The following is an 11,429-nucleotide window of genomic DNA, read 5'->3' as shown; positions in this document are numbered from 1 at the left end:
CAATCATGATAGAAAACTGAAAAATAGCCGCCTAAATCATTTAATGAAGAAGGGTTTAATCTAGGTTATTTTTATGATCACCTGATAAAACAATAAAATAATCAAGATTGTGGTAGACAAAATTCAGTGGGTAGATAACATTTATGGCAGTTCTTAAAATTTACTATATATGTCTACCCCATTAAGCAAAGACAATCACCTTCATCCTCTTCATATTCCTCTTCACAGATAAAGATCTTCATTAAAAAAAAATGCTTGCCATACAAGCTGATCGTTTCCCACTTCTTTTACATCCATAGCACAACCTCAGACTCAGAACCAGTTTTGAGGGTCCTCTCTGGGATGGATGCTAGGCTGTGGTAAACATGCTTATGGCAAGTAACTTAGGAAATGCTCTAACTGCAAACATAACAATATTCCCTGAAATCCTTCAAACATTCTGGCAAAATGCAAAACTGTCAGAAAGTCAAGATAGAGGGTGGATATATGTTGAAAGTAAAGTTCTCAATCAAACGATCAGAATAACTGAAAATACCATCAGAACAACTCTTCAACTCAATGATGACAACAATGTTCTGATGTTCTCAGAAGATGAGATTGAAGAAACTTTGGAGCATATGGGGTACAATCCTGAAAATGATCCTAGAGCAATCAACAAAAATGGCTTCATCAAACCATGGCAGTTTCTAATCACTCAACTGGGTGCATGCTTCTCGAGGAAAACCATAAATCATCATGAAGCATCTAACAAGTTGTTAGAAATTTGCCGAACTGTCACATTGAAAGTTCCTTACAACTTCTCTTATTATCTAATGAGAGACTTTGCAAGCAACATGTGGTCAAGCAGACCATTTTTGATGTATCCACGCTTTCTAATGAAGATAATCACAAGTCAGCTGGACTTTGGTGGAATTCCTGCTGGTTATCAAAGAGCAGAGCTGATTCTTCAGCAAAATACAAGCATAGCTTTGCTTAGACCAACAAATAAAAGTTTTGGTTTAGTAACTGAACAATGGGTACTATTTGAGATTGAATATGGAGATGGAATAGATATTGATTAAAACCTTTCATAAGTAGGTCTTATATGTGTAGATGGTATGTATGTTTATATAAAATGCTACATGTTTTGCTTCAAATCTTGCTACATAAGTAAATTTTTTTTTAAGAAAAATCTGGTAAGAATCAAATGAAATCAGATAGGATTTGGTAAATCATCAGAATCTGATAAGATTTATCAGAAACTTCATCAAATCATCAGAATTTGATTCAAGTTCACCAGATAAAATTGAAAATTTTTGACACAACTCAATAAAAAAAAGGTGACAAATTGAGGGGGAAAACACATCAAATTCTGTTGACTTCTGTTGACTTTATTTGATCGAAAGAGTGGAAGACGATCAATGAAATGAAATTTTGACTTTAATGAAGATGAAGAAAGCTAATTGGACCTCCTAAAAAGAGTAGGGACCACAAAGGAGAGAAAAGTGTCATACAACCGATAATGTTTAAAAAAAAAACAAAAAATTTCAGATGAAGCACTTCAGTGAAACTACAAAAAGAACAAGTTGAAAGGGCACAACCACGATTACACGATTAATCATCATTAAAGCTTTGATACCCACGATCTAACGGTTATATCATGAATCAAAAACCGACATCCCATGATCAAAACGGTATAAAAGACAATTAATGATCCTTTAACCGCCACTACATGACACGATCCATATACTCTCAACTCCATAAATCCACAAACACTCTGCTAAAAATCTTCACTATATATAGCCCTTAGCAGAAAATTCAAAAGGATCATACCTACCTCACAAGTCTCAAACCAAAGCAAAGCTCTCTACCTCACTCAAAAATCCCTAAATTTTGAACCCTAATTCAAAATTGCCGAAGTAAACCTCAACATCCCAATTGTTCAACATGATGTACCTTTCATTGACGATGATGAATTTCTGCCAATGAAGGAAAACAATTTACTGATGAATACAGAGCACTCAGAATATGAAGTGAGATGTCAACTTCTGATAGAATATCTCATGAACTGTCCAATTACAAGAGCTCTAACAAAAGAGAAAGAAGTACCAGAAAAACTGCTGCAACAATTTGTTCACACCTTTGATGAAGTTGAAGAAAACCAACTCTCTGCCCATGTATGGGAAAATGTTTCCGTAACATTAACTCCTGCAAGGATAAGAGAATGGCTTGAACTACCCATTCTTGATAACTATGTTGAAGCACCAAGCAGGAAAGAACTATTAAGCTTTATTGTGGAGCTTGGTTACAAGAACAAGAAGATCAACAAAATTGGTTCGATGAGAAGGAATGAACTACCAGCAATATGGCAACTGATGATGGAAGTATTAAACAAATGCCTCACTTCAAAAATTGGAGGAACTGATCAGATTAATCAAGCTATTCTAACAATCATGTATGGACTCATAACTGGGTTCAGAATTGATTATGGATTACAAATTTTTAATCTGATCAAAAGGTCAATCATCACCAAAAATGGAAAAATAATCTCACATTTGTCGTATCCGAGATTAATTTCTATTTTTATTTCTGAAACATTTGCTGCAAGAGAAATGGAAATTCCAATTCTGGAAAATCTGTGGAGATCAAACACAATGAAGGCCTGGAGTTCTAATCATGGATGGGAATCTGACAAAGATATTCCTATATTACCAGAAAGCATGCGTTTCATTTCACAAGATTCACAATTCAGAATACAGCATGAGACTCTTCTAATCAAGTCAGACTCCACATCAGAAAGAGCCAGCAAAGAAGTTTTCAAATGCTCTTCATCACTGGAAGGAGATAAAGAACAAAAGTCAAAATCATCAAAAGAAGCAGAAGGAGAGAGAATTCTGATGATTACCAACACATCAAATGATGCTGAAAATGATCAAATTCATGAAGGAAGAATTCATCCAGATTTTGATATACTACAAGAGACAGCACTAGAACATCATGCAGAATCACAAATTGCTGGAAGAATTCATGAAGAAGGTCAATTTGGTGGAGCTGAAATTGAAACAACGGAAGTAATACATCATGAGGAATCTCATATCGCAGGTACATCTTTCTCAAGAACTGTTTTAGTTGATACTTACTCAAAACAAACTAATTCAGAAAGTTCAGTAAATGTTTCTTACAATTTAGAACATAAAGAAACTGAAATTGATAAAGAGGTTACTAGTGCTTTTAATCTCAACTCTGAATCAGAAAATGAGGAGGAGTATGAGGTCTCAACAGATAGAGATCAGGAAACTGATCGAGTAAATCTGGAAAAAGGGGATATGTTTACCTTAAAAACTTATGGAGAATCACATCTTGATGTGATTCAAGGACATAAGGAAATCCAGGATGAGAGTATGTCACTCACCACTGGTGGAGATGGTACTGGTAAACTTAAGGCTGCACCAAATTCTGGTAAAGCAAAAAGTGATCCTATCATTTCCAAAATAGCAGTAAATGTGTTTGCAGCTGGTATGTTAGCAGGAACATCTGTTGTTCCAAATGTCCCTGAAAAACTCATGAGTCAAGAAAATCCGGAAACAATGTTGGAAAAAGGTTACAAAATCTGCAAAAGAAATCCGGTGCAAGAAAAACTTGATATGTTGCTGTCAGAAATACAAGATCAAAGGGCTGAAATGAAGATATTGTCAAAATCAGTGGAAGCAATAAAGAAAAAGACTGATGATAACACTGAAGCACTAAAGTCCCTTCAGAAGATGAAAGAAAAGGCACGAGAACTAAACATTTCTGCATCAGAAATTCAAACGATTCTCACAGAAATAGAAAAGATCAAAACACAAGTTGAGAATGTGATGGAATCAAGACAGTCAAGCAGCAGAAATAAAGTTTTGGAAGAAGAAATTGCCATTCTAAGGGCAAGTAATAACAGTATCACAGATGCCCTTGAGAAGCTTTCAAAAGAATGGGCTGAAAATCAGAAGAAAGCTCAAGCGGAATTCAACCAAGCTCAGAAGAACATGGCCAACAACTCAAAACTGGTGAGAGAAACATAACAACTAGTGGAGAGAATGCAATTCAATATTGCAAGCTTAGCCAAAGTGGATCCTCAACAACTCATGAAGCAAATTCCTGATTCAAGCTCACATCAGAAGGCTTCAAAGTCAACTCCTCAACAATCAACAACCACACCAATCACCAAAGCTGATACCATAGTGATGGGAACACCTCCAAATATTCCAAACGAAGAAATGCTGAAAAGATTAGCAGCTGCAAAACCTCATGTCATTACAAACTTGAAAATGCTGGCTGCTGTTCCAAATCCAACAATATCTGATGACTCAGCAATAAGCAAATATATGAATATACAAACAATGAAGGAATGGGAAGAAGAAGAAGGGGAGTCTGAAGCAAAGTCAAAGATTGTTAAGAGAAAAATCTCATAATCCAAGTCTATCATGGTCAAAGAAATTGCCAGAGATGTAATGATATTTCCTGAATACAATCTGGAAAGCTACTACTTGACAAAAGAAGATGAAATACCAAGATCACTATCTCCTACCAGACTGGGCTTAAGAGAAGAATGAATGAAAAGAGGGCCTTACAGCATTCACAAGCACAATGAAAATCCGGTAAAAAGAATTTTTAAGGGTAGAAGAAGTGAAAGTAGCAACTGATGATATAGGGGGAATGTTTGCACAAAACAGATACACACTTCAAAGAGAAAAGGGGGATGAACAGAAAGTGACTGATGAAGAACTAGCTGACCAGTTGCATCCTTTGGACATTCTGTTCATGAAGGATAACTATGAAAAGGAAAAGAAAAATAACCAAGAGGTCAGAAGGGCATTAAATGGCATATCAAAAGCTGGAATATTGCTATTTGAAAGAATGTTTTTTTCAGACTTTGATCTATGCATCAATTATGAGCATGTGCACAACAAAAAGGTGTACTTTAGATCACCTAAGACAAAAGTTCCCTTAGAAATACTAGATGATGCAAGATCTGGAGACATCATAATGCAGACAAGCAAAGATGGAGAACAAGAATATGGTGTAATCTTCAGAGATCAAGACAATAACAAAGCTCTATTCAGAAGTGTTGACATCTGTAAGTACTCAAATCAAACCCTGAGGTATATCTTAAGAACCATGAACAGAAGACAGGAACATCTTCAGAAGATAGAAAAGAACTTAGAAGGAAGCAGGAAAGAAATTGAGCAAATGATTGTAGAATGGATTCAAGCAAGAGAATGGTATAAAGACATGTATGACAGCTGCAACAAATACATCTCCTACAAAAAGAAGATAAAGAAAGGAGATATACATAAGAGAGTGAAGCTGAATTAGAAATTGTTTATTTTTATCTTTTATGTAATTTGTTTTTCAAAAACTTTAGTAACTAGTTTAAATTTTGCAAATATTAAGTTTCCACTGTTTGGAAATTTTTTTTCATGAGATAGTTCATTTTCTTACAATACTTAGGGGGAAACTGTTAGGAAACTTTATTTGTAAGTATTGAAGAAAATATCAATCAACTAGATCTCTGAAGAAGATAACAGTCCTGAAGAACATAGCAAGATGAAGAAAAACAGTTGGGACAACTGAAAAGCGAAGTATCTACTACAAAGAATCTCAAGTTGATAAAGAGTTAATTTGGATTATCAGAGAAGGTCGTTTCTGATGGATCTGATGATATTTCTGATGAAATATCATCAGTTTCTGACAAATTCTGATCATCAGACTTTCTGATGATTTGTTCACCAGAATTTCTGATGAAGTGGCTTATCAGAAATTCTGATGACAGACCCACTTGTCTAAAATCACAACTCTATCCTGCCACCCATGACCGAAGCATGACATTATTGGTTTTCATAATTACAAATGCAACTTGAACGATGGATTCAATGAATATGTGAAATTGCTACTTTATGCGGGACTTATTGCATGAATAAATAATTGTTTATTCATGCCCACAGCCGTCTATAAATAGAAGGCTCGAGAGGCAGAAGATACTTGAGTTTGAAGCTTAGCATTCACATACAAACACTCAAACTCCAACTGCTCTTCTCACCCACAGAAATCAAGATTCATTTGTATTAGATAATAATCTTACAATCACCTTGTTAAACTAATTTGTTTCAAAGTGATATAAACTTGATAATTCTGTAGGTCTTGTTTCTTGAAAGTCTGATTTCCATTTCCGCACATCTTTTTCACATATACTGAAATCACTTGCCATATTACGTAAAAAGAAGTTGTTAAGGCCATACTGGGTCCAACATGACATGACCAGGATCGAGCCACCAATCATATTGAACAGCGTAATTAAGTAAATAAAACCAACCACAATACAATTGGTGACCAAAAGAAAGTAACCAACTTTAAGTTAACAGCGGAAGCATAAAACATAAAACCAAAACATAAGTTCAATAAGTTCATAAAGTTCAAATGTCAAGCATGGGACATAATTGTCCATATCCCACAATGACCTCCTCCTCGTGCAAGCTCCATAAGCATCTAACGACCTGTAAGGCATGTAACAATGAGTCAACAACAAAGTTGAGTGAGTTCATGGTTGTTTGTTTAGTTTTAAGTTGTTTCCGAAAAACATGGTTTGTCTTTGGCTGGCTTACTTGCCGTGGGGGTTACCCCATAGTTGAAAATATGATTAACCAGTTACTTCTTTATTACCTAAACCATATCCATGATCAGTGGGGGCTTCCCCATGTGAACCACTAGACCGTTACCATATCGACTACTAACGAAAGTAAGTTGTGCCCTACGTCAATGTCTATCATCATTAACAGTTTTCCATAGTCCATTAGTGCACGCCCGTCCGACTGGCACGGTATGAGGTTTGTTAAACCTAATAGCGCTATTAACTAATGACCTGCTCGCCATTGGCCTCAGCGATTAAGTCGATATAAAATGAGGGACTTAATGATAGATTTTTGTCTAGTAAGTTTTAAGGTTGTTGTCCTACCCAAGGAAGACGAACGTACGTATTCTACCAAAGGAGAATACGAAGGATTAATATTGGCATCCTACCTATGGAGGATGGCGGTACATATCCTACCCAAGGAGGATATGTAGGTTCCGTTTTAATTCTTTAACCCATTCCCAACCACCGGGAATCCCATGCCTTAGAAAGTGTGTGAACTCACCTTGGTTTGCTCGGTTAGATTAGTTACTCTAATAATCTGAAATCAAGCACGTCCTAATAAGGTACAGATAACAATCAGTTTCTCATGCATAACACGTATCCTACGTATGGTTTATCTACTCATTACTTCTATCACGTACCACAGAATTCTAATGTCAAGGTACTTTGTTAAGTTATATTATTTTACCCTAAAATAATATAACTATCTCACAAAATAAACAAGTATCCACACAAATGTTCTAGTATAAAGTATATATTCTAAATATATATTTAACCATTTTACTTGTAAAAATCAACCTCCGATACTTTGTATTTTTGTAATAAAGCTCATGGCGAAGTTTATTTTGAAAAACAAAGTTAAAACGTATTTGTGAACACTTGTTAGAAAAAAATAATTTTTAAGTGTTGGAATTTTTAGAAAATTTCGCCAGAGTTTCCTTTGTAAATGGAGGTGTCCATGCTAATAAGCATATCATTTTCTTTTCCAAAAATCATTCAACAATCAACAACAATTTACCAAGAGCAAACTATTCTATTTACAAACCAACATGAACTTGATGTTTCATAAAAACGTGTAGTAACTTGGTATGGCATTTAGTGGGTTTAGTTACCCTCCAAAGTGCGTTTACTTTATTTAAAATCTCATTCTCGGGATTTTTAGATGTTCATAACTTGTGAACATATTTTACAAAAATATTTATTTACAACATTTTCATGTGTCACTAGTATCCATATACTTACTTTATTTCCAAAAATAATGTAAGGATCATGAACTTTTAAAACCGTCTTTTAAACTTGGTTTATTTAGGAAAATCATTCACAAGTTTTAGATCTACAAGATCACTAGTTCACTTGGTTTATTATTTTTCAAGAAAAATCATTTTTCTTGAAAGTTCATGTGTAGACTAAAAGATGATTATTTCATGCAAGCACATAATCACCTCTAACTTGTTAAACCATGTTTTTAATCATGCTTTAACAAGTTCCATATGATGATTAATCATCATATTACTAGTAATCACCAAGTAACATCATACATACTCAAAATAACATCTTATGTAGAGCTTATGTTCAAGTTTTATGTTTATGATCTTTAGTGTTCATATGCTTTCATCAAGATATAACTATTAACCACTAAAAACATGGGGTAAACAAGGATTAACAAGAAGCTTACAACTAGCTTAAAGCTAGGGAAGACCAATGGGGAAAATGAGTGGATAAAAGCTTGTGAAGGAGGTCCTTCAAGATCCGTGAACACCGAGCCTCGTTATACACCTTGTATCACCTTGTAACAAGCTTGGAATTGATGAACAAAAATCAAAAATGGTGGTGGTGATAAGGGTATGTTCGGCCGTAGCTATGGGGAAGGAGAAGAAAGGATTTTTTTGGTGATTTAAGTGAATGAATAATGGTTATTTATAAACTTAAACTCTTTTAGCCAAAGGTTACTATGTCTAGTAAAGTACACACCAATCTTAGCAAATCCCAATGAACGAAATATGGAAGATTTATTAGGAGATTTACAAATCTATGGGGGTGGGCCACATGAACCGTAGACATATGTGGGGGGTTATTGTAAATTTTGATGGTAAAGATGGTAATTAGTGGGTGTTAAATGGTAAAAGTCTAGTGTTATGTGTAGGATGCTTTATATGGGAAGTTTAAGAGTTCGGGAACCATAACTAGCTCAGAAAAATAAAAAACAATACTTTTTGCAATATTTAAGTGTTCCGGGTAATGCCCGGTTGTTCGGTTAGATACCGTTCCGTTAAAGTGCTAAGTTATATCGTTTAGTGTCTTTTATATATATCTTTATGCAACACTTTTAATTCCCAACACTTGGGAAAGCACACAGGATCATTAGTCAATTTTTCTGCACAAGACTAGTATGTTTACAAGCACATGTAAGTATGACGCAGTGATCAGAAAGCAGTTAAGTAGTTCAGCACAGTCATCAAGCACTTTAATTATAATTAATAAATCGTACGGATACATGTGATTATGAGGGTTGTCACATTCTCCCCCTGTTAAGAGAATTTTGTCCTGAAATTTAGCACGTGGTTACTGAGGAAGCTAGTTAAGTTTCGTGGTTTTCCTGGGGTGTCACACTTCCTCCTTTGGTGCCACAGGTGGCAGGTATCTCTCATACTCATTTCCGCAGATACACCGATTACGTGGTAGTGTTTGACACCCTTGAGAGTTTGGGTGTTCTAGGTGGTGGTGCGGCTGCAGGTGGATCCTCTGCGGGTTCCAAACCTGCAGATGAGAAGAAGAAGAAGAAAAGGAAGGTAGAGGAGAAGGCTGCTGGTGCTAGTGAACGGAAACGTCCGAGGTTGAGAATGACTCGGACAACTGCTGTTACGCAGCCGAAGCCTGCGGTTGTGACTGGTAAGTCGATCATATGTTCACAAGTGTTTGTCATTGTAAGCTTGTAACTTATAGTTATGTTTGCTTTGTTGTAGAACCGCAAGAGGGAAGTTTTTCCTTGTTTGACTCTCCTACTTCTCCCGCGCGTGACGCGGCTGCGGATGTCAATAAGGAGTTTACAAGAAGCCCTTCTATCGAAGTGGTTACCGAGCCCTCTGCGTAAGCGGAGAATGTTGGGAAGAAGGCCGTAGATCAAACTATCTTTGATACGGTGGATTCTTCTAACAACTTGATCCCCCCCGCGGGACATTGAAAATCTGAAGTTTGCTGATGCTGAAAAGCAAAAATCTCCTGCTGCCGATGTCACACCCCGACTGCGTATAACATGCAACCGCGGCGGAAAACATCGGGGAGTGTTGTGGACAGAATTAATTGTTTCATAACCATGGCATACAAGTTGTATTTTATTTATAAACAAGAGTGCTACATCATTCCAAAACAAGAAATACAAAGTTCATAACATATTTAAACTAGCCTATCTTCATTTTTAGGCTCTAAGGCACAGGTCCGCCCTAGTATCGTGATCAACATCTTATGGAACAGCTCCTGAAAACACATGTGAAAGTAGGTACGTCAGCATAAAAATGCCTGTGAGATACATTGGTTTTGTGAAAATGGGATTCATGACTTGAGTTTTAAAGAAATGTTTGATAACAGTCAGTCGTGAACCTTGTAATTTGTCTCGCTTTGTAAACCATTTGAAAAACGATAATATCAGCTGATATGTATAGATAAACGTAAGGTTAATTGAATAACCCAGTAAAATGAGTTGAATAAGATAAGTTGTTTTGTAAGACAATGTTTTATGAAAAGTATGTTATTTGTATAAAATGTTATATGTCTAAACTGAAATGATTTAGATAACGCTGAGATATGTAATATTATACAAACATTTATATATAGGAAGTACCAGTGGCGTATCCACCATGTTTGCATCATATTACATACTCCACGTTACTCAAACCATTTACCCAAACCATCCACCATGTAAGATTGTTCATGTATAAACCAAATGTCAAGTGTTATTGTGTAATCCATGTCGAAATGTCTATGTTCAATGTAAACCACCAAGTATGTATATCAATGTCAAAATGTTTATGTTCAATGTAAATCGTGTAATGTGTATCCCAAAATGTATCATGTATGGTAAGCGAAATGTATCAACTTAAACCATATGTAAAATGCACAAAACAAGTCGTTGAAGTAAAACGTGGTTTAAATCAACGTTATGTTCTGTGGAAAATTGCATGCTCTATTGATATTAACATTTATGCGGTATTGTGAAATATGCATACATCCAAGCCTTGAGACTGTGGCGATAAACCCTTAAACAATTAAAGGTTTATCTAAGTTATGTATATCGAATTCGGTCATTCCTTCCAATCCTATCAAACCCAGGATTTCAGGAACGGGAGTTGTCAATTCCTATGGTACCACTACCTACTAACGAACGGCGTAGCTAATGTTAATGAATGTATTGTCCCATGTTAAACAAACCAAATGTCATAACAAAATGAAGGCATGTGATGTAAACAATTGTAATAAGTATGCTAAGTAAACATACAAAGCAAAAATGTTCATGTAAATCAATGTGTCCATATGCTGAGTAAACATATGCAACAGAAATGTTCATGTAAATCAATGTGTCCATATGCTGAGTAAAAATATGCAACAGAAATGTTCATGTAAATCAATGTGTCCATATGCTGAGTAAACATATGCAACAGAAATGTTTATGTAAATCAATGTGTCCATATGCTGAGTAAACATATGCAACAGAAATTTTCATGTAAATCAATGTGTCCATATGCTGAGTAAACATATGCAACAGAAATGTTCATGTAAATCAATGTGT

Source organism: Helianthus annuus, chromosome 1 (assembly GCF_002127325.2).
Source record: "Helianthus annuus cultivar XRQ/B chromosome 1, HanXRQr2.0-SUNRISE, whole genome shotgun sequence".
In the NCBI taxonomy this organism is placed as follows: Eukaryota; Viridiplantae; Streptophyta; class Magnoliopsida; order Asterales; family Asteraceae; genus Helianthus; species Helianthus annuus.
This window is presented reverse-complemented; position numbering follows the sequence as displayed.